Here is a 25881-nt window from a genome sequence, read left to right on the forward strand (position 1 = left end):
AAGATTAAAATTAACACTGAATTTATTTACATATTTATATTTTACCCATTTTGGAACCTAAGTAGCATAACGACCTGCTGCGTCTTAACCAGAGCCCCTTTTGCCACCACTTTTCAGAGTTCCTGAAGGGCCTTCACAGTTACCGTAGCGGTCCCAGGGCCCTCGAAGTCCCCACTGTACTTCACCCCTACAGGCAGTCCCCTACTTGGGCTGTCCAAACTCCTTAGACCAGGGGATGGAATTAATTTAATCACACACATTTATTATTTACAATATCCTGCACTGGTCAATTGCCATCTAACATTTAATTAATTATCTCTGTTGTTGTTTATTCTCTTCTTGAATATCTGTACAGATTTTGGAAAAGGATCAAACACTACCCCTGGTAAACTGTTCCACTCCTTCACGCCCTTCCCAATGAAAGAAAATTTACCCCAATCGCTTCTGCTAAAATTCCTTCTAATTTTGTACTTGTGGTCAGTTCTACCAATATAATTATTTTCCAACCGAAGCCTCTCACGGATATCTCCCCATGCTGCTTCTCCTGTATAGGCTCTATATAATCCTATAAGTCTAGTTTTCTCCCTTCTCTTACTTAAAGTTTCCCACCCAAGTTCCTTTAACATTTCTGATACACTACTCTTTCTCCTGAAATCCCCTGTTACAAACCTTGCTGCTTTCCTCTGTACTTCAAGAAAATAACTCGCGTCTTCTTTCAAAAGTAGGTTCTGTTGAAAAATACAGCTTCAAGGAAATGAACTGCAGCAAGGACTGATCATTAAGTAAGGTATTTCCTTTTGTAAAAAGTTGTGTGTAATATATGTATAATTTTGTTATCGATTGAAATTGTCAGGCATTTTTCTTAAACGTCCTGCTTTTTGCTCAGCAATGTCCTGCATAAGGAAATTTTCAGTTGGTAACCCTAATCACATTAAAAACATTAGAATATAAAGCAGTTTTAATTACGGTATATTGAAAGCTCTATGGATCAGACTAAAGAAAGCTGCTTGTTTTTTTTTTATTCAGAATGGAGAGAATCTTGTTTTTAGAGCGTTAATGATTTGCATTGGCTTTCTAAAAATGTTAAAAGAAAGTTTGTTATTTCTAGTTATTGTAAGATCTAAAAAAATTAGCGAATTGTTGACTTTGGATTCTAATGTAAATTTTATGAAGAGGTCTATTGAGTTAAGTTGCTCTAAAATTGAATCACAGCTGTTAACTTATTGATTGATTATTGCAAAAATGTCATTGACACTACCTGAACCAAAGAATGATTCCTTTAATGTTGTTCATTATCTTAAGTTTTTTATGTAAATTTTGGCTAGAATACCGGAAGCTGGAGCACACACAGGGAAGCCCCTTGCTGGTATATGGTATTATTAAAAGATATATAATTGTTGGATAAAACAAATTTCAAAATGATCATAAATTCATCAATTTTCTGTCTACTTGATTTGCTTTATTTGTGTAGATTGTCTTTAACAAGATTAATGGTGTCTGTCACAGGTACATTTGAATACATGTTAGTTAGTCGAATGAATATATTGAGTGGTCCACCCCTTGCGATCCAGTTTCATGCATCCCTTCACATTTACTACAATTCTGAAAGACATCGGTCCCTCTCCCTAAACCGGGGTAATATAACGAGATGTGTGTTTATGGGCTAGAAGAATGGCAGGAATCATGAGCGCCACTATTAATTCATTATGGGTACCTCAAATGAACCCGTAAAACGAGTACAGGTACGCAAAACACGTACTTTAAAGCAGGAGGTGGACGCACAGATTTAGAGCATGGTACTGTATAGGCTGGGAAGTGGGTGCCGTAGGTCAAGTGTCGCAGTAGCTCACTTGGCAAACGGGCGAGGAGATATGTGATAATGGACAGTGCTCGTGGTAGAAGGTTCGAATCCCACATAAGAAATTTTTTTAACAGCCATTTGCCTGGGATGTGGTAAGGTTGCATACTTGATTGCTTCCAAGGACTGATTTGTTTATTTGACCCTCTAAAAGACCGTATGTATCATTGCATTGGGTATGGTGCTGGGTTAGACGAGGATGAGGAGATGATGGTCTGTGGCCAGTTAGCTACGTCGTACATGTCCCAAGCTTCATAGACCACAGGTAGGGCAAAATATGCCCCATTGGAACGATAACAACATGCGATGGCAGGTAAGTATGTAGCATTGCGAACTCCCCTCCTTCGAAGCAATTCACAACACAAAGTTTATTCACTGCCTCGAGATGTATTCCAGCAACGAGTATGTAGATATGTTACAGACCTATTGAGAAGCTAGGGAGAATGCATACCAGACATAACACCTGTACCAAGAACGCTATCCGGATAGACGACAACCGACGGGCATGACATTTCAGAGTGTAGAAAGACGCCTGCACGATACTGCATCCCTGGGAACGACATGGCCTGTCAAGATCATCCCGTGATATCTGCTGACAACGGAGAGGTCATGTTTGATGCAATCCAGCGTAACCCTCATACTAGCACATGGGCCATTGCACAGGAGACGAACATCAGCTGAGCGTCTGTTATGCGGATATTGCATACCCACCGGTTTCACCCGTACCATCTGCACATACACAAGGAGGCCCATGGTCATGATTTCGATGCCCAGGTGGCGTTCAGTCAATGGATCCTATAGCATGTGGACACTCATCAGCTCTACTAGCAACTCTCTTATTTACGGACGAAGCACTATTCCACAACAATGGAACCATTAATTGCCATAATATGCATTACTGCAGTGTGGATAATCCCCATTGGGTGTGACAGACAGCTTTTCAGGTACAGTGGGACATGAATATGTGGTGTGGAATCATGAGTGATCAACTCATCAGTCCCCATTTCTTTGAGGGCCATCTCACCAGCCAACGCTAACTGCGGTATCTCCAAGATGAACTACCAACGTTTTTGGAACATGTGCCACTCTTTGACCGCTGCAGAATGTGGTTTCAACATGACGGAGCTCCATCGCACATGGCAGTGGTTGTCCGGAACCATCTCCATGAGACATATCCTGATAAATGGATAGGAAGTGGAGGACCTGTCCCCTGGTCCACCAGATCGCTTGATCTGACGCCCCTAGAGTTTTTTCTGTGGGGCCATACAAAAAACTGGTGTATGCACAGGAGCCGGCCAGTCCTTGTCACCTTAGACAGCTCATCACTGAGGCATGCCGATCCATTTCGCCGGAGATGTTGCAACGGGCCAGACGGTCCTTACGACATCGTGCGCAGCTCTGTATCGACCATGGAGCATCAGTTTGAGCAGGTGCTGCATTAAACAACATGGATAACTGAAATCCTGTCACATGTTTCCTAACCTCTATCAACTCAGCTCCATTCCAACGACCCTTTTCAGGGCCAAATAAACAAGTCAGTCTGTGAAAAATACCGGTATTGCCACATCCCAGGTAACTGGCTTTAAAAAAATATTTTTTAATTTAATTTAATTTCAAATTATTTCGTAAAGGGCACCTGAGCCATGGCTCATACTGGTGCAATACATATCTGATATACATGTAGCAGAATTGGGAGATAACATAGAGTCTTAAATGTTTTACATGAGAATAAATGTAAAGTGAGTTAAACTCATTATAGAGGTACGATACATTTAACGTATAGGCCTACATATTACATAGTCAAGATATCTCAGATGTTCATAGCATATTATGTAAATATTTTACAAGTTTCTGCTTAAATACAGTAAATGAAGCAGCCTGTCGAATATGTTCAGGAAGTGAATTGTACACATGTACTGAGTAATACCATACAGATTTGTTGCCATATTTAGTTGAGTTAATTAATTCAATGTGGATTTTATTGATACCTCTTGTATTGTATGAATGTATGTCAGAATTTGTCACACATAAAGTATTGGAGTGAGCCAGATTATTTAACAATTTATAGACCATCACAGCTGAAGCTTTCTGATGTAAAGTCTCAAGTGGAAGAACATTACGATGTTTGTATAGATAAGCTGTTGGTGTCAATGTAGGTAGCTTAAACAGTATTTTTAATGCTCTCTTGTGTAGAATTTCAACAGTCTGAAAGAGCTCTTTACTGCAACATGCCCAACTATGCACCATTTAAAGTATATGACTTTGAATAAGAGCATGATAAATATTTTTTAGTAGAGTGTTAGTAAGTTTGTATTTAAGTCTATTAAGAATGCCAATTGCTGGTGTAATTTTATTACAAATCGCCTGAACCTGATCACTCCAAGAGAGGAATTTTTCAAGAATTAATCCTAGGAACTTTGTCGCCCTAGCTCTAGGTATTTTGCAGTTATAAGTTTTTAGTGTAATATCCAGAGAAAGCTTGCATGCTGGTTTATGAAAGATGATATAATTTGTTTTAGTCAGATTAATAGTTAGACGATTTACAAGAAGACAATTCTGAAGTAAAGTAATATCGGACTGCATCATGATTTCGAGGTTATCCGGAGAAGTGTCCGTGTAAAACACGTTAGTGTCGTCAGCAAATAGAGACAATCGTCCGCACAATTTTAGTGATCCCATATCATCTATATATATAAAATAACGTGTCCTGACTGACTGACTGACTGACTGACTGACTGATTCATCATCGCCGAGCCAAAACTACTGGACATAAAGAAATGAAATTTTGGGCATAGATTCATATTAAGATGTAGGTGCTCGCTAAGAGAGGATTTTTGGATATTCCTCCGCTAAGGGGGTGAAAAGGGGGGTTGAAATTTTAAAATGTGTGTATCTATATCTCAAAACTTTAAAAGTTTACAGATGTAAAAATTGGTATTTAGAATCTTCTTTAAAAATAAGAAAACACGTATTTTTTTGTTTTCAGAAAATCCGAATAGTAGGGGTGTAAAACGGTGAAAAAGGGGTTGAATGCCTTTATTCAGTATACCGGAACTTATATCTCAGAAACTGAAAATATTACAGACCTCAAAATTGGGACATTTGATCTCAGTTAAAAATAAAGAAACACGTATTTTTTTGTTTTTGGAAAATCCAATTAATGGGAGGGTGAAAAGGGGGGTGGGTTTCAAAATGAGTGCATCTATATCTCAAAAACTTTTAAAGTTTATAGATGTAAAAATTGGTATTTAGAATCTCCTTGAAATATAAAGAAACACGTATTTTTTTGTTTTCGGAAAATTCCAACAGGAAGGGTGGAATAGGGTAAAAAATGGGTTGAATGCCTTTAATGAGGCTACTTGTGTTTCAGAATATGAAGATATTACAGACCCGAAAATTGGTGTTTAGGACCTCTTTATAAATAAAGAAACATATAATTTTTGTTTTTGGAAAATCCAATGAATGGGGGGAGGGTGAAAAGGGGGTGAATTTTTAAAATGAGTGTATCTATATCTCAAAACTTTTAAAGTTTATAGGTGTAAAAATTGGTATTTAGAATCTCCTTTAAAAATAAAGAAACACGTTTTTTTTTGTTTTCGGAAAATCCCAATGGGAAGGGTGGAAAAGGGTGAAAAAGTGGTTGAATGCCTTTAATGAGGCTACTTATATTTCTGAACCTGAAGATATTACAGACCTGAAAATTGGTATTTGGGATCTACTTTAAAAATAAAGAAGCAGGTATTCTTTCGTTTTTGGAAAATCCAAATAATGGGGGGGGGGGAAATGGGGGGTGAATTTTTAAAATGAGTGTGTCTATATCTTAAAACTTTAACAGTTCACAGATGTAAAAATTGGTATTTAGAATCTCCCTTAAAAATAAAGTAACACGTATTTTTTTTGTTTTCTGTACATCCCAATGGGAGGGGTGTAAATGGGTTGAATGCCTTTAATGAGGATACACATACGGTATCTCAGAAACTGAAAATATTACAGAACTGAAAATTTGTATATGGGATCTTCTTTAAAAATATAGAAACAGGTATTCTTTTGTTTTTGGAAAATCCAATTAATGGCGGTTAAACAGGAGTGACATATTGGGATGAATTTTTCGAAAGACTATATCTACAGAATATGTGAGAAACGTAAAATGGTACAGACATAAAAAGTGGGTATTTGGAATTTCCTCTAAATGTAAAGAAACATAGGTGATTTATTTTTCGAAACTCCCCTTAAAAGGAAATAAAAAGGGCTTAAATTTTAATATGAGAATTTCTACAGTATATATCAAAAAACTTAACATGTTTACAGAAGTGAAAAATGGTATTTTTTATCTCTATTAAAACTAAAGAAACGTGTATTTTTAGTTTTCGGTTATAATACTTGGGTGGAGGGGGGGGTAAAAGTGACTGAAAATGTTGTTGATTTCTTTTAATTAGGCTACTGATATCTCAAAAATGAAGATGTTACAGACGTGAAATTTGATATTTGGAATCTGCTTTAAATGTAAGGAAACACGTATTTTCGGAAAATCCAATCAGGGGGGGGGGGGCTGAAAGAATTGAAAAATTAATTGACTTAATTGTATAAGAATACATACAGCTAATAAAAATAAAGTTGTTACAGACGTGAAAATTGGTATTTGGATTTCCTTTAAAAACAAAGAAAAACGCGGTTTTTTGGGGGGGGCCATCTTGCGAGGCGGGAGTGAAAAGGAGATGAATTCCTTTCACGAGGACACATAAATCAAAAACTGAAGAAGTTAGAGTCGTGATAATTGGTATTTAGAAGATCATTTACTATTAAAGAAACAAGTATTTTTTTTGCCGCATAATTCACTTAGGGTGGGGGGGGGAGTGAGGAAGGTAGTGAAGAAAGTGAATTATTTTTATGGGGATACTTATATCTCAAAACTGAAGGTAATAGACGTGAACATTGATGTTTGGAATCTCCTTTAAACATAAAGAAACACGCCTTCTTTTAATTTTTTAATAATAATAATAATAATGTTATTTGTTTTACGTCCCACTAATTACTTTTTAAGGTCTTCGGAGACGCCGAGGTGCCGGAATTTAGTCCCGCAGGAGTTCTTTTACGTGCCAGTAAATCTACCGACACGGGGCTGTCGTATTTAAGCACCTTCAAATACCACCGGACTGAGCCAGGATCGAACCTGCCAAGTTGGGGTTAGAAGGCCAGCGCCTTAACCGTCTGAGCCACTCAGCCCGGCCTTTTAATTTTTTATGGGTGGGGGGGAGTAAATAAACTTAACGGCGGTGGGGTGTAAAAAGAGATGAGACCAATTGATTTTACTGTTCATAATGTACTTATCAGGAGCATCCGTTGCTCAGGTGGTAGGGCGCCGGCCTCTCACAGCTGGGTTCCGTGGTTCAAATCCCTTTCACTCTATGTGACATTCGTGTTGGACAAAACGGAGGCGGGACAGGTTTCTCTCCGGATACTTCGGTTTTCCCTGTCATCATTCATTCCAGCAATACTGTCCAATATTTCATTTTATTTGTCATTCATTGATCATTGCCCCCAGAGGAGTGCTTCGGCAGCCGGCACAATTTCTATTGTCGCCGCTAGATGGGGCTTTATTCATTCCATTCCTGACCCTATCGAATGACTGGAAACAGGCTGTAGATTTTCGATGTACTTATTCTGATCATAAACCGATCATTTTTAATCTTTCCTGTGTTCGTTTTCAACAGCCATCTGTTCATTCTGAGAACGTTCTTAGATTACAGTAGATTCTCCTGGCATAAAAATAAAAATTTAAAAACATTTGAAATAAACGATAGGAATGAGATGGGCCGTCAAATTGTTCACCTCTATAATAAAGTCAATAATGCACGGAAGTATGTCACTGGTATCGCCAGAAATCCCGCACACTTGCCTACGCGCGACGATGGTGCTGGTCATATTGTAACAATGACACTGGCAGCAGATGTAATTTACCGCCAAGTAGCGGTCTTGCATCTTGCTGTGGGGTCCAGAACACAATAATAATAATAATAATAATAATGTTCTGGACCGTTGTCAAATGTGCGGACCGCCCTGAAAACGGGTCCTGGACGGGTAATGACTAAGAATGCAGTCCGGCCGCGGGTTCAGTACCGCCAAGGCACCCAAGACGACACCATGCCGGATCTCCTGAAGGATTTGATCCATATTAAAAATGGTTATAGGAAAAGACGGCAAAGATTTAGGGACCCAACTGACCGGGTGGAATATCTGGAACTAGCACGGGAAGTACGAAATCGATTGCTGGAAAAAAAGATTGAAAATGGTAGGAAACATGCCGTAATCTATTAGAAAAGAGTCAGATCGCGAATTTTGGCGGATTTTCGCAGAAAACGTGTCAGATCGGGAATTTCGGCGGATTATATATCTAAAACAATAAGCATTCAATTGTAAATTTCAGTATAATACCGTAGCGAAGCACGGGTATCTTGCTAGTTCATAAATATGAGGAAAAGAATGGGACCTAGTACCGAACCTTGAGGTACACCGATATTTATAGGCAATGGGATACTGTTCATATTATTACAGGACACAAATTGTTCTCTGTCTGTAAGATAACTGATAAACCAGTTTTATGCTGTTCCCCTAACTCCAGCAGCTTCCAACTTGCTGATTAAAATATCATGATCCATTGTGTCGAAAGATTTCTTCAAGTCAATGAATAATCCCGCAGCTATATTTCCTGAGTCTGTATTTTCCTGAAGTTTAATTATTATGTCTTCTATTGCATTGTAAGTACTAGAATTTGGTAAAAATCTATACTGATATCTGTAAAAATAATTATTTTTAAGTAAAAAGCTCAGCAATCTCTCTTTAACTATGTATTCTAAAATTTTAGATAAGATAGATAGTATAGAAATTGGACGATAGTTATTTACGTCAAATTTAGCTGAACTTTTGTATATTGGTACAATTTCTGCGACGTTCAACATTTTGAGGACAGTAGCCTCATTAAACGATGTATTTATAAGTTGTGTAATATAGGGGACTAGGTATGGAGCCAATTTCTTTATAAGGTTGTTACTTACACCATAACAGTCACAGCTACTGGTATTTTTCAGTTTTCGGATTGTATTTAATACTTCATTATCTTTAGTAGTGTGTAAAAATAGAGAACTACATGGGCCTGTACCTAAATTGGGAGTAATTTTATTTGGAATATTAGCAGCTAGGTTTTGACCAATATTAGTAAAATATTCATTAAATGTTGTTGATATCTCTAGTGGATTTGTGATAATCGTATCCTGTACTCTCAAGTGTATTTCTTTACTGTCATTATCACTGTCGGTGGTTAGGATTTCATTTACCACTTTGCAATAGTTTCTTGTAGTATTTAATCTGTCAATAAAATATGAATTATCTAATTCCCTTTTCATTTTAGTTACTTTTCTACATAGCGATTTGTAGTCCCCTACCAGTTCTTCTGAATAATATGGGAACTTGTATGGGAACCTTCTAATCCTCGAGCACTGTCAACTATCACACATCCTACTGCGCGCTAACCATGTGAGCTATTGCGACATACAGTCTTTTACAGGGTCAAATAAACAAATCAGTCCTTGGAAGTTGTCAAGTATGCTACCTTACAACATCCCAGGCAATTGGCTGTTAACAAAAATTCTTATGTGGGATTCGAACCTCCTACCTCGAGCGCTGTCCGCTATCACATATCTCCCCACCCGCTTGCAATATGTGCTACTGCGACGCTTGATCTGCGGCGCCCACTTCCCAGCCTATTCAGTACCGTGCTCCCAGTCTGTGCGTCCACCTTCTGTTTTAAAGTATGTGTTCTGCGTATCTGTACTCGTACGGGTTAATTTGGGGACCCATAATGAATTAATAGTAGCGCTCACGATTCCTGTTGTCTTCTAGCCCGTAAACACACATCTCATTATATTACCCCAGTTTAGGGAGAGGGACCGATGTCTTTAAAAATTGTTGTAAATGTGAAAGGATGAATACAACTGCATCGCAAGGGGTTGGTTGTAATTCAGATGTTTGGAATTGTTACAGAAATAGACAGAATTTTTAATGGGAGACTTGTTAAAAAGAAAGGTATAGTGTTCCTTCAAAAAATTGTGAATGAATCTTGAAACCTTGTTAGTAGGGCTTTTTTTTTTAAATTAAAACTTGGTCTAATAGGAATTCTATATTAATGATTTTTTTTGTAAGTTGCTTTACGTTGCACCGACACAGGTACATCTTATGGCGATGATGGGACAGGAAAGGGCTAAAAGTGGGAAGGAAGCGGCTGTGGCCTTATTTAAGGTACAGCCCCAGCATATGCCTGGTGTGAAAATGGGAAACCACGGAAAACCATCTTCAAGGCTGCCAACAATGGGGCTCGAACCCACTATCTTCCGAATACTGGATACTAGCCACACTTAAGCGACTGCAGCTATCGAGCTCGGTTTTACGTATTTTGGGTAAGGCTCTATCTAAGGGATTCTAGGATTCATATTAATGAACTTTGAGATTTCCCGTTCATTTAATATAAAAACAATCATTTTTAAAATCTGTTTGAGATTCTTTTTAATTTTATTGGTAGGGTCCTTTTTAAACATTTTAAATGCATTGTCTTTAAATGTGATTCCTTTAGCAAGAGTATAACCCAAAATTCATGAAGACTGAACACTATAGTAGATCGACTGTTAACTTTAAAAAAGCCCTGCTCACCCAGGTTCAAGATTCATTTATAATTTTTTGATAATACACCATGCCTGTTTAACAAATCTCCCTTTAACAATTCCATTGTTCTGTAATATTTCCAAAATTCTTATTGCAACCACATTATACTATACATTCTTTTGACACAACTAACATGTAACTTCAAAGCTTTTCAGTCTGTCAGACACACAATTCAGTATAATATATGACACTGTAACCTACCTGCTAAAAAAATGCACATTATTAAACAAAGATTGACATGCTTCATTCAACAAAAACATCCTCAGATTCTATCAAATCACTTTAAATCATGTGATTATATATACAATATAATTTATGTTGCATAAACATATCAGTGAGTGGGAGGTTGGTGACACTGTTTCTGGACAGTCTGGAAACAGTGCTTGAAGGCAATGGACTATATTTCAGCAGCTTAGATAAGTACAGAAACATTTCAGTAGATTCATACTGTGACGGTTAAATACAAATACAATCATTATTTGTTAATACTTGGTTCATATTATCACCAAATTCTCGGTCATGGACAAGTTTATGTAATGTAAAAAATATTGTACATACATATGCATAATTTAAAGAGATTGCGTGCCAAAAGCCTCGATTAAATTCCAAACCTGTCTGCAGTGCTCATATGGAGTGAGTGCTGTTGATGGTGATTCGTCCATCGGGTGGAGACGTTAAGCCTTGAGCAGTCCCCTCGGTGCTATTCGAGAGGGGTAGGCTACATGCCAGCACTGGGCTTCACCTTCTCCCTTCCTACTATCATATAACACGGTCATTCATTTCATGTCATTAACTCCTCTGATGAGGTTGACGTCAGGAAGGGCATTCGGTCATAAAAACCTGCCACGACAGATTCATCTCGCCTCATACCAGACCCCATTGAGTAATGGGACAAGGGTTGGACAAACATTTAAAGTGATATGATAGAATCTGAGGATGTTCTTGAGGAGAACAAAACATGCCATTCTTTCTTTGATAGTGTGTATTTTTTACAGGTACGTTACGGTGTTACATACAACGTATTATATTAAGTGTTTCACAAACCGAAAAGCTTTCAGGTTGCATTTAACTAAGTCGACACTGGAAAGTATGGCTTCCTTTTTAACGAAGTAATATTACCTCTCTTACGAAGTAACATAATTAACATGTATTCAAATGTCCCTGTAACAGATACCATTAATCTTATTAAAGACAACCTACACAAATATAGCAAATTAAGTAGACAGGAAATTAATGAATTCATGATCATTTTGAAATTAGTTTCATCCAACAATTATTTTTCTTTTAATAATACCATATACCGACAAGAACTTCTTCCTATGGTTGCTCCAGCTTCAGGTCACCATCATCATTTTGCGGTCCAAGTTTCTCAGGTACTGTTGGCGAGCCTCTTTCATTCTGTCTTATTGAGATATGTTCTGTTGTTAATGAGATCCTCCAGTGTCCTTCCCCGATCTGCAATGTTCATCTTTACGATGTCCATCCAGTGGGTGCTTGGTCTTCCCACCATCCATTTTCCTGCCACATGTCTCTCCAAGTTAACATATGCTGTCCTTGTTGGCTCCATCCTCATTACATGCCCAAACCACCTCTATCTGGACATGCTGACCTGATGAAACAATGATGTAACAATCTCAGCTTCTTCCTAACTACATCATTCCTTAACTTGTCCATTTCGGTTTTTTGAATTGTAGACCTAAGGATCTTCATCTCGAATGCCTGCAACATTGATGAGTCTTCCTTAGTGAGGATGCATGTTTCAATACCGTAGGTTAAGATTGGTATGAAGTACTGACTGAACACCACCAGCTTTGATTTTGTTGGTTATTTGGCATCCCAGAGGAGTGTTCGTACTTGCTGGTAGAAATGAGAGCTCTTCCGCACTCTTTTTGCCACCTCCTTTGTGGCTAGTGTATCTCAAGATATAACACTGCCGAGATATGTAAAGCTTTCCACACTTTCTGGTGGATGGTTTCGTAGCATGATGTTCACTGGTCGTCCCTCTCTGTTTATTACCATCACTAGACCTCAGATTTTTAGGCGCTAAAATTTGTATTTTATGTGCCTAAAATAGGCTCTCAAATACAGAGTTATTCTAAATGATTGCCGGGTTTACAAAAATTCATAACTCACAGTGCAATTGACGTAGGAATATGAATCTTGTTTTATTGTGTACTGTAACTCATAAAGTTATTTTGACATACATTACAAATGCTCAATATGTGCACCTTGTGTCACTCTACACACATCTACTCGATAGTCCAGCTCTTCCCACACATGGGTCAACATGGCAACGGTGATGCTTTCGAAGGCGGCTTGGATGCGCTGCTTCACTTCCTAAATATCCACCGGTAGAGGAGAAACAAATACCTGATCTTTAACATATCCACCGAGCTCGATAGCTGCAGTCGCTTAATTGCGGCCAGTATCCAGTATTCGGGAGATAGTAGGTTCGAACCCCACTATCGGCAGCCCTGAAAATGGTTTTCCGTGGTTTTCCATTTTCACACCAGGCAAATGCTGGGGCTGTACCTTAATTAAGGCCACGGCCGCTTCCTTCCCACTCCTAGCCATTTCCTGTCCCATCGTCGCCATAAGACCTATCTGTGTCGGTGCGACGTAAAGCAACTAGCAAAAAAAAAAAAAAAAAAAAAAAAAAAATTAACATATCCCCACAGGAAGAAATCGCATGGTGTAAGATCTGGTGAACATGGTGGAAAGGGTAAGAGCATTAGATCACCTTCCGTTCTGCGTCCCATCCATTGTTATGGAAGTTCTTGGTTTAAAAATCCTCTAACCTCCCTGTGGAAATGAGGTGGTGCACCATCCTGTTGCAGCACGTAATCATCCCTGTCGTCACCCAGCTGGGGTAACAGCCATTCTGTGAGCATGTCCAGGTAAGTCAGGCCTGTTACTGTCTGTTCATTGAAGAAGAATGGGCCATAGACCTTCGTGTTTGAAACGGCACAGAACACATTCACCTTAGGAGAGTCTCGCACATGTTCCACATAACAATGGGGGTTCGTTGCACCCCAAATGCAAATGTTTTGTTTGTTTACCTTTCCACTTACATGAAAAGTAGCTTCATCACTGAAAACTACTCTGTCAAGAAAACCATCATCTTCTTCAATCCATTCCTGCAATGCCATGCAAAAGTTGAAACATAGGGCTTTTTTCATTAGCTGTTAGAGCATTGTGGCTACTCCGACCATTACTCTTATACTTACATCTCCTTCACACAATATACATAACATTTGTTTGAGCGCCAGTTGCTTTTTTAAGAAAAACAACAAAATTCGGTAGAGCATACCTCTTATATCAATTATCTCAAGGCGTGAGGTGATAAACTCACATATTTGGCAATATACAGGGATATGGATCAGGACAATATTAAATTACTGTTGCATTTCCACAATTGAGGATTGTACATGGAACTGGAATCACTTATTATAATTAAAAATAAAACTGAGTTTATGACTAAATTTACGTCACAATGAACAATCATTTACGTCTTTTAATTTAACAAAAGAAATATATCGTGAGATTTGCGGTACAAAGAAAAGAAAAATTTAATCTAAACAAAAAAAGCTATTGGCATGAACTTGAAGTGAGATGTGATATCGCCGCTGATTATACTCTTCTTCATGTTATGAATGCATAACATGTCTGATGCTTTAATTACCTGTTGTCTGCATACACCGCTGTTGAACTTGAAATTCTTGGGAAAACCTGTGAGCTGAAGTCGGGAGCCGTCTGCTGGTATCTTCTTATGTAACAAGGAGTTGGCCTACATACCATGTACGCGTGTAGGGAGCTCCAATGTAATTACGTCCACTCAATATATTTTAAATAATTGGAAAATATTATTGAAACATCTTGTGAAGTCCATCCTCACAAGAAGATGATGTTTCTTTATCAGCATAGTACCCGTCTCTGCTCGGATACAAGCACCACTTGTAGACTTCCTCGATGATTACTTCTTCAAACACAACTCTTAGCTCTGACCATCACACTAAGACCACTTCTTCCATTTGATACATCTGACTGTTACATATGATCTGCACGATATCAACTGCTTATGAACTGAGTCTTATGAACTGAATAAGAACAGAATAGATATGATGAACTGAGTAAGAACAGAATACCTCTCCCCACCGTCGCCTTGACTTTATATAACCTCGCGATGACGACTCATCTCCCCACTCAATGTTCATCCCTTCCACTTCCACATACAGTAGCTGGCGAATACTGACACTTGGTCGCAATCACGTGTCCACGCACTGATGTCATCAGTCACATGTCGTCTAAGCGTACCCAAGCGGTCCGAGAATGACTAAGCCGAATGCGTCACCGGGAAATCTCCTTGCACAGTTAAACATAGCCTCGATTGCAAAATACTATGCCAGCTCATCTAGCCAAAGTTACAAGCCACAGCATGACAATATGAAACCAACAAATCTCACTTACTACAATACAGAATAATTACAAACATATTCACTTAACCTATGATTAAATACAATAATATACGTGATACCTAATTATTACAGTCTCAATGATGTGAAACAGAATATATAAAATCTAATGAGTCGGGTTAATAATAATAATAATAATAATAATAATAATGATGATGATAATAATAATAATAATGATAATAATAATAATAAATACTGAATGGAATCTGTAACCCTGTTGTACGGTTACAGAACGCCTCCCTCATGAAATAATCGATTAAATGAATCGATTGATTCATGAAATATATACATAATCACTTGAAATCGAGTACACCATATATACATGTATAAAAATGCCCTTTACAAATTGGGTACATGTTATCATCCATCTGGATGTTCGTTGTTACACATATAAAACATTTATCAATTATCATTTTCACTTTGCTTATACAGTATTATTTACATACAGAATACATTTCTTTCTCACTTCTGTCGTTTCAAACGTTCATTGAGTGTTCAAAAGTAATTCTCGAAGACATTTCATTATATACACTGTCTCCAAGCACTGGAGTTTATTGCACTGCCGTGCTCACTTAATATCACAACACACGCTAATTTCACTGAAGTCCTGTTCGCAATGCCAGCTTCATAAAACATGGTGAATTAACATAATAATGAAAATTAATCAACAAACTCACATGATATATTTCTTAAGATTTCTTATATTGTATGTGCCTACGATATTTCCTTCCTTGTCTTCTAATGAATAAGCACATTTCCCAATCCGTTTCACTACGGTGAAGTATCCCTGATATAACAAGAAAAACTTAGAAAATTGACCAGCTTCTGCTGATGACGGGAGTGACACTCTGAGTAAAACCTTGTCACCAAGCTCAAATTCATCCAATTTAGTCCTACAAAAGTTATCATGCACCATCTTACCGTGTTATCCTTCTTAGGTATAATAACAAGTGGATTTAAATTAGGACTACATGATGGTTCAATTATATTATAATCTAGCATAATGTCAATCTGCTCTTCAACAGCGCTAGCGTATTTTAACGGAATGGGATATTTCGGTCCTACAAAAGTTGAGTTATCAATAACATTAAATTTGTGTTCGTAAAGATGTGTTCTACCAGGCCGATCGCTAAAAACATCACTATGTGATATCAATAATTCACACAATTCGTCCTTCTGACTTTCCGCTAACTTACATTTCTCCACTGTCTCATACAATTCATCTCTAGAATCTCTCTGTATGGACACATGGCAGACATCAATATTTTTCCTAATATTAGGAATTTCACAAGATCCTTCCGTACTAGAACACACTTTATTCGCACTAATTTCTGACAAAACATCATATGGTAAACTGACTTCCCTGCTACTCTTTCCCCAAATAAGATTGACATTACACAGATTAAAATTTAATTTAGCCTTGTGACACGTTAACCAGTCGGTACCTAAAATAACGGCATTAACTAAATTAGGCACAACTAAGCATGGTTGGAAAATACATTCTCCACTTATGCTAATGGGGACAGCTATTTGTTTATTCACTCTTTGAGACTTGTTTCCAACAGCTGTTACGATGAACGTATTCCTCACTGGAATTTCCGCTACCTCATACTTCTCTCTCAAAACTTCCTCATACAGCTTGGAATTTACACATGACTTCTCACTACCAGAGTCCAACAAAATCTTAACTTTTCTGCCCCATATCAGCAGTTCAATCGTCGGTGTAACAGTAACACTACTTAAATTATCCTCATTACATAATATAAGATCACTTAACAAATCTTGCCTTATATCTAAATTTAAATTACACTTATAAAATTTATTGTCTACGATTAAGTCGTCACTTAAAATATTTGAATTATTGCTACTTAGGTCACAATCATGTTCACTTACAACTATAGGCTGGTCGACATTAACATGCTTATCTACCTTATACGTGAACTCACCATTTACGGACTGTCTCAGTGACCTGTTTATACAGTCCGTTGCTCGTTTAAAGTACTTGGTTCGGTTACGACTTGTTGGTTACACACCTCAGTCGGCCTCCCCTGTTGCCTATTTCCTCTAGCGTCATTATTATTATTATTATGGCCTATATTCTCTCGCCTCCCAGCTTCTGGTTGATTACCATAATCACGCCTCCCAGTCCTGAAATTTTCCGAACTATTTTGATAATTTCTCTCCCTGTGGAAATTATTATTAGGTCTCTCCTGATATTCTCTTCTGTAGTTACGATTATTCATAGTCCTGTCCTGATTATTAGATTGGTTACCCCTTCCTTCTACATTCCTATTTAGTGTCCTACTATTATTCAAGCTACTACCTAAAGCATCAAAACTTTCCAACAAAATCTCCATTTCCTTAATAGTCTCCACTCTTTGCATACAAACAGCTTCTCTTATTCTATCTGGATAGTGCTTAGCCATAAGTCTAACTATATCAGCCTCAGGTCCAATACATTCTAAATTTCTCCACACCAACACATGAGCCAAAAAGTATTCAGTCATTCTAACACCCTCGTTAGAATTATACCTGCCAAACATTACTCTCTCTCTCTCTCTACTCTGAACACCTTCACTCCAAAATTTAGCCATGAATTTCTCCTTAAATTCAGTTAGACTAGACATCGAGCTTTTATATACTTGAAACCAAGACTTAGTCTCTCCTACGAAAGCATTAGATAAGATCTCCAATACAGTTTCCCAGCTAATAATATTGTCTCTTAATTGAACAGCAAATTTCTTCTCTACTACTCTCATAAATTCCATCGGGTTAAATTCTTTCCCAGAAAACTTAGGTAAATCATGATCTCTAGTGATTAAACCATTATTTACAATTATTTCACGTACATTTCTACTATCACGCACTTCTTTCTGGAGTTCTCTCTGGCAACTCAGAAATTTTTCTTCCAATGTTTCCTCAGCCTTTTCTTCAATTTTTCTTAACTTCTCCTGTAATTTTTCTTCCGATTCTCTCACCTTCTGTGATAATGATTTTTGTTCACTCTCTAGATCACCTACTTCTCCAAGTTTTCTTTCCACCTGTTCTACCCTACTAATACATTTCCTAGTTTCTTGCCCCACTGTATTGGTTATCTTTTCAAACCTTTCTTCTACTAACTCATTGATTTCTCCTTTATTGGACTCGATCTTGGCGCCTAATTCATCAATCTGTTTGATGCATGTCTCACTAATTTGTTCTATTTCCGCATGGAGATTGCTCCGACCCAATTCCATCTCAGCTCTGATATCACTACACTCCTTATTTACTTTACTTTCTAAATTATTAATTTGCTTACTTATTTCTAACACCTTATGATCTATCTTATTACTAACATCATCAATCTTCTTATTAATACTATTTATGACATTACTCTGAGCTTCAATTTTTTTACTAATAATATTATTCTGAGATTCAATTTTCTCACTCATAATATTATTCTGAAATTCAATTTTCTCACTCATAATATTATTCTGAGATTCAATTTTCTCACTAATGACCGTTTCAATTTTCTCACTCATAGCATTATTCTGCTCAGTCATTTTGGACATCAGCAAATTAAATAAACCCAGGTCAATCACCCCTTTACTTTGATCTTGCGTGACAGCGTTTTCCTCAGTTTCTACTGTTTTCTGACTTTCAGCAGGTCCCACCTTAGTCACCAACTTCCTTGGATTTCCTTGGACACAATAACCTCAGCCTCATCACCTGACTGCATATTGCTATCCTTGTCCATCTTCGGTTTCCTACTAATTTTTCGCGATCTCAAAGCTATTTCCCCTTGCAATTCCTCTGACATTACCCCTTAAATACAAACTTCAACAAAATGACCTTCCTAACATTACTCGGTGAATTTAACATGTGCGTACTCATTAAAATAACTGATCCATGTATATTGCCATTCAGAAACACTTTTTCTGAACCTTTCGAGTCCCACGTTGCTGGCGACACGTTGTGGCTACTCCGACCATTACTCTTATACTTACATCTCCTTCACACAATATACATAACATTTGTTTGAGCGCCAGTTGCTTTTTTAAGAAAAACAACAAAATTCGGTAGAGCATACCTCTTATATCAATTATCTCAAGGCGTGAGGTGATAAACTCACATATTTGGCAATATACAGGGATATGGATCAGGACAATATTAAATTACTGTTGCATTTCCACAATTGAGGATTGTACATGGAACTGGAATCACTTATTATAATTAAAAATAAAACTGAGTTTATGACTAAATTTACGTCACAATGAACAATCATTTACGTCTTTTAATTTAACAAAAGAAATATATCGTGAGATTTGCGGTACAAAGAAAAGAAAAATTTAATCTAAACAAAAAAAGCTATTGGCATGAACTTGAAGTGAGATGTGATATCGCCGCTGATTATACTCTTCTTCATGTTATGAATGCATAACATGTCTGATGCTTTAATTACCTGTTGTCTGCATACACCGCTGTTGAACTTGAAATTCTTGGGAAAACCTGTGAGCTGAAGTCGGGAGCCGTCTGCTGGTATCTTCTTATGTAACAAGGAGTTGGCCTACATACCATGTACGCGTGTAGGGAGCTCCAATGTAATTACGTCCACTCAATATATTTTAAATAATTGGAAAATATTATTGAAACATCTTGTGAAGTCCATCCTCACAAGAAGATGATGTTTCTTTATCAGCATAGTACCCGTCTCTGCTCGGATACAAGCACCACTTGTAGACTTCCTCGATGATTACTTCTTCAAACACAACTCTTAGCTCTGACCATCACACTAAGACCACTTCTTCCATTTGATACATCTGACTGTTACATATGATCTGCACGATATCAACTGCTTATGAACTGAGTCTTATGAACTGAATAAGAACAGAATAGATATGATGAACTGAGTAAGAACAGAATACCTCTCCCCACCGTCGCCTTGACTTTATATAACCTCGCGATGACGACTCATCTCCCCACTCAATGTTCATCCCTTCCACTTCCACATACAGTAGCTGGCGAATACTGACACTTGGTCGCAATCACGTGTCCACGCACTGATGTCATCAGTCACATGTCGTCTAAGCGTACCCAAGCGGTCCGAGAATGACTAAGCCGAATGCGTCACCGGGAAATCTCCTTGCACAGTTAAACATAGCCTCGATTGCAAAATACTATGCCAGCTCATCTAGCCAAAGTTACAAGCCACAGCATGACAATATGAAACCAACAAATCTCACTTACTACAATACAGAATAATTACAAACATATTCACTTAACCTATGATTAAATACAATAATATACGTGATACCTAATTATTACAGTCTCAATGATGTGAAACAGAATATATAAAATCTAATGAGTCGGGTTAATAATAATAATAATAATAATAATAATAATAATGATGATGATAATAATAATAATAATGATAATAATAATAATAAATACTGAATGGAATCTGTAACCCTGTTGTACGGTTACAGCATGACGCAATTGTAGGCGATATGGCTTTACTTTTAGGCGCCTTCGTAACACACGCCATACTGTGGTGTGAGGAACTTGCCGTTCCCTGCTACATCTCGTAGTTGATTTCTTAGAACTATGGAGATAGACACCCCTAATCCGATTCACATCCGCTTCTGACACAACCGGACGTCCACTGCTTTTCCCTTTGCACAAACAACCTGTATCCACAAAATGTGCGTACCATCTGCGAATAGAGTTGTCGGAAGGAGGCTCCTTCTCGTATTTTGTCCGAAAATGGCGCTGGACTCTGGTAACGGATCGGTGTTGATGAAATTCAAGAGTACAAAAAGCTTTCTCCTTATCACTAACCGCCATTTTGTTAAACACTGCTAATACTGCCATCTGGTGGTAACTTATGTACTACAGTTTATGCTAAACAAAACTTTGAGAGTTTGTCTAACCGTTTCTGCAACAATGAAAATGGTACGTTTTCCACGTTTTCAAAAAAAAAATCACAAAACCCCAACAATCATTTAGAATAACCCTGTGTGTAAAATTAGGTTCTAAAAATATGTTTTAGGCAGATTCAATTTTATGTATTTTAATGAGCACTTATCAATTAAAATACCATTTTTATTTTTCTAAATTGATAATAACTCTAAATTCATACAAGTAATAAGGCAATAACATGTTAATACAATATTTCACATACACAATGGTTCACCACATTTTTTTTGTTTTTATCTCTTAAATAATTAAAACATTGAATTACAAGCACATTACTGCCCATAATTTGATGCACAGTAAATCACTAGCACTTTTTCTAGATTTTCTGTTGTGAAACTACACTGCTTGTCTGACAACACTAGCTTGTAGGCTGAGAAAGTACTCAATGTTAACAGAGGTTACAGGGCTGTATTTATATGGTACAAGACTTGGGGAGATGTCACATTCAACGTTAGTTTTGCCAATCAAAACATCAGCCCCAGCATGAAGCATTGGCAGTCCTGGGTTCTTCTGTAGTACTTTATTAAGATTGTCCTGAATTCTATCCCCAGCGGGGCCTGGAACTAAGCTGATTTTTTCTTTCACCTCTTCTAACAAATCCAATTGTTCGTAAAGAGGTTTCCCGGAAGACTCAAGTGCATAAATAACAGGAACCAAAAAAGTATAATGGGACCTGATGTAGGCAATTTCAGCCCGTTTTCAGTAAGAAATAAATCATTGGTCTTGCGAGTGAAATGTTCATAAATTGCTTCAGGGAACAGTTCTGTGAAACACTCAAATGGTGAAAATCCTTTGATATTTTTCACATCGGTAACCCCACAGAAATTAGGATATTATTCATAAAAATATCCGACCCCTTCAATCACATCTCAGACTTCTTTCCATGCTTCAGACACAACAAACTTAGGACTATCCATAGCCACACCAGACTCACTGTCAGTTATCACTGTTAACGATTTCCAACTCTGAACCACTATCCAGATTACAAGGAAAATCGTCATCAGCACTCAGTCACTCAGCAATGTCATCCTTGGGTTTCCATTTCTTTAGCTGTGCACTCATTATGTCCAGAAGTCACCCCTTGCACTGTAGTTTATGTTTTTAAAACTCATATGATATTTAAAAGCACCTACTTCCACACACAAACAACATACGTACAATACACTAGCAGACGCACGGTAAGAAGAATGGTGTGACCGTACGTGACTCACACTCTTTAAAACTGACCTCCTTTGGTCTGCCACTAGGCAGCAGCACACCGGCAGTGCAGATGCTTTTTTCTCTCCTTTCTGACACAAGTCGAATGTGACATCACTTGGTAATAACATTCTGAAGCCGTGGACTAAAGTCGAATATTGCAGCAGACGGAATGTGACCGCTGAACATTGCAGTGCGGTGGTTAATTCAGTTGCCTATAAAATCCTGTCAAAAGCACTTCAAAGTTGCACTTAACCTATTGTTGATCCGCAGATTGGTGAATATCAAGTCGGCTTCCATAAAACCTGCTCCTGCAGTGAACAATCTTTTCACTAAAGAGTAGCATCAAAATCAGATTTCTTTGCACCAAACCTGTTATATTGACTTCTTGATATACTCAAGGAGATGGGCCTGAACAGCAAGACTCGTTTCATCATCAAACAAACTCTGACCAACACCTATTCACAAGTGAAATTCATGGGGGAAATATTAGATCCTTTGAAACTAAGACTGGCGTTCATCTTTTCAATTGCATTCTTGAGAAGGTCATTTGTGAGTGGAGAAACAGACTATTCAATAATGGTATTAGACTGGACACTGGATCCAGAGCCATTGACAGACTGCCTTGCTTTCGGAGATGATGTAATGCTAATGGCAGATGACCTCAACATTGCCCACCTCCTGCTTGAAACAGTACAAGAAGTAGCTGAAGCTATAGGTTTCCATGAAAAAAATTAAGCAGTAATATCTGATCATCATAATACCTCTGCATTTCTCGGTACCAAATATGGACAAATTAAATGTTCCATTCATTCTAAGTATCTTGCAGAGATTATTTCTTGTAATGCATCAGAGAAACAAGCTCTGAAATATTGGGCTAACTGCACGGAAACAGCTTTTCACATCTGCAGACCTACCTTTCAGTCTAAATCGAACTCGTGGCAGGCCAGATACTACCACCACACCACACTAGTATGTATGCTGCTAATGCCTGGCCCTCACTCGCCATGATGAGATAGAGAGGATTCAAGTGAAAGAGAGGAAATTCCTAAGAAAGATCCTTGGTGCGCATAAAAATTCTGAGGTCAAATGCAGCCCTGTACTCTAATTTTCAAAACTTCTCACTTATTATGAGGAAGCACCCACCATCTTATGTTTTACATTCATCTGTCTCAAATTCCTAATGCCAGGATATCTCAAAGAATTCTCTATCTTCTCATGACTTGGGCAACTTCAGTGAAGGAGGATCTGGCCAATGTCTCTGAGACACTTGCTCAAGAAATAAGTAGACCTGGGCATTTGGGTTAAAGAATCTTCCAAACGAATGAGAAGAGTGCCTGGTGCAAAGTAATTTCAAGGGCAAAGAACTGTATTTTCTGTCAAGATGAGGAGTACTGGAGATCCAGAAAGGCTAACTGTGGTCTTAAGAGGCCAAAACAATATGTTGGGGAAAAAAACCCCCACCAAAAACTGCAAGGCTTCAGCTACTATTTATAGGTATTTTTATTTTTATGCCATATAACCTGCCTCAAGTATCATTGTCAATACTCTGTTTTACTCTACCAGGTGACAAAAAACTAGTTCTCTCTTTCTGAGAAATAATTAAATTTGTTGTGTGAACACTGAGACATCTTCTCCATATCAACAATGTATGTATGACATTGGAGTGCTGAATGGACCTTTTCCCACTCTTCAGAAATATGACTACCTCTATCAGGTCTGAACCCACGATCTTGTGATCCAGCAACTGACATAATCCACAGAGGGAATCAGGTGTGGAGAATGAAGGCGGGCAGTTTCAACATCTCCTTTCACAACTTGGTAAGTAATGAAGTACTTAAAACTGTTTGCGTTACTGTTGTAGGGTTTACTTTCCCGGTAATGACTTTGTCCTGCACACAACAAATGAGCATACTCTCATCCATAGTAAAAACACAGCGTGTTGAAGTTAACCATGTCTGATCACCCTGTATAATGGTAATGGATGAAACTGTGAAGGAGTGAAGAGGAAGCATTCAGTGAAAAACAGATGAAGGTAGTCCTATTTCCTGATGATAATTTGGTGTGGGGAATATACACTAATGATGTTCAAGAGTAACAGGACATACTGAATGAGAAATTAGTGAAAAATACAGCATGAATTTCAATGTGGAAAAGACCATGACAATGGTGATAACAAGAGGTGACAGAGTGGGGAAAGGAATCATAAATATTGGAAGTCAGAACCTTGATATTGCGGACAGCTTCATGTACCTAGGAAGCAAACTAATGTAAAATGCCAGGCTGGATATAGAGATAAGCAAAAGTGTGCAACAGGCTAATGCATTCTACCAGCATGTATGGAGTCTATTTAGGAAGGAGGCAGTACCAAGGAACTGAGGTACAAGGTGTACTCTACACCCATATTGACATATGCAGCAGAGACCTGAGCAGTAATAAGAAGAAAGAAGGGTAAAGGTCAGGTCTGTGAAATTAAATTCCTAAGATGTGTTAGACGTGTTATAGAAAGACAGAGTGAGAAATGATGAAGTTGTCTGGAGGGAAATTGGAGCAGAAAAGGATACTGAAACACATGATTGAGGGCAAATGTTAGGGGAAGAGAGCAAGAGTGCTAGATTTGATCAAGACCAGTGTAAGAAGAAGGAATCTGGAATGGAATAGGAATGAATTAGTCAGTGGAGAAAGGAACTAAGTCAGTTTGTCTTAATTTTCAGGAGATACAAACAAACTGTTTTATTATTAAACTATTCAACAGAATGTATTTAAATTTTCCAAATTTGTTGTGCGCTAAATTATACACATTAGAATAGGAATAATCTATATATATAAAAGAACTTGTCCTGACTGACTGACTGACTGACTGACTGACTGATTCATCATCGCCGAGCCAAAACTACTGGACATAAAGAGATGAAATTTTGGGGATATATTCATATTAAGACGTAGGTGCTCGCTAAGAGAGGATTTTTGGATATTCCTTCGCTAAGGGGGTGAAAACGGGGGTGAAATTTTAAAATGAGTTGCTCTATATCTCAAAACTTTTAAAGTTTACGGATGTAAAAATTGGTATTTAGAATCTTCTTTAAAAATAAGGAAACACGTATTTTTTTGTTTTCAGAAAATCCCAATAGGAGGGGTGAAAAAGGGTGAAAATGGGGAAAAATGGGTTGAATCCCTTTAATCAGGATACCGGTACCTATATCTCAGAAACTGAAGATATTACAGACCTGAAAATTGGTACTTTTGATCTCTTTTTAAAATAAAGAAACACGTAATTTTTTGTTTTTGGAAAATCCAATTAATGGGAGGGTGAAAAGGGGGAGACATTTTAAAATGAAGGAATCTATATCTCCAAACTTTTAAAGTTTGCAGATGTAAAAATTGGTATTTAGAACCTTCATTAAAAATAAAGGAACACGTATTATTTTGTTTTCGGAAAATCGCAATAGGAGGAGTGAAAAGGGGCTAAAAAGTGGTTGAATGCCTTTAATGAGGCTACTTATATATCAGAAACTGAAGATATTACAAACCTGACAATTGGGGTTTGGGATCTCCGTTAAAAATAAAGAAACACGTATTTTTTTGTTTCTGAAAAATCCAAATATTGGACGGTAAAAAGGGGGAGGGTAAATTTTTTAAAATGAGAGTGTATACATCTTAAAACTTTAAAATTTACAGATTTAAAAA

At 37.6% G+C, this 25881-nt stretch overlaps 1 protein-coding gene and 1 pseudogene across 5 annotated transcripts in view; one reads left to right on the top strand and one right to left on the bottom strand.

Moving 5' to 3' along the window:
* LOC136864211 (tRNA:m(4)X modification enzyme TRM13 homolog) overlaps positions 1–25881 on the top strand; it is a 397328-nt gene that overhangs the window by 341847 nt on the left and 29600 nt on the right. The gene's annotated exons all lie outside the window — the stretch shown is intronic.
* LOC137498596 (uncharacterized) lies at positions 12776–13719 on the bottom strand (annotated as a pseudogene).

The sequence above is a fragment of the Anabrus simplex genome, chromosome 2, assembly GCF_040414725.1.
Source record: "Anabrus simplex isolate iqAnaSimp1 chromosome 2, ASM4041472v1, whole genome shotgun sequence".
NCBI classification, from domain to species: Eukaryota; Metazoa; Arthropoda; class Insecta; order Orthoptera; family Tettigoniidae; genus Anabrus; species Anabrus simplex.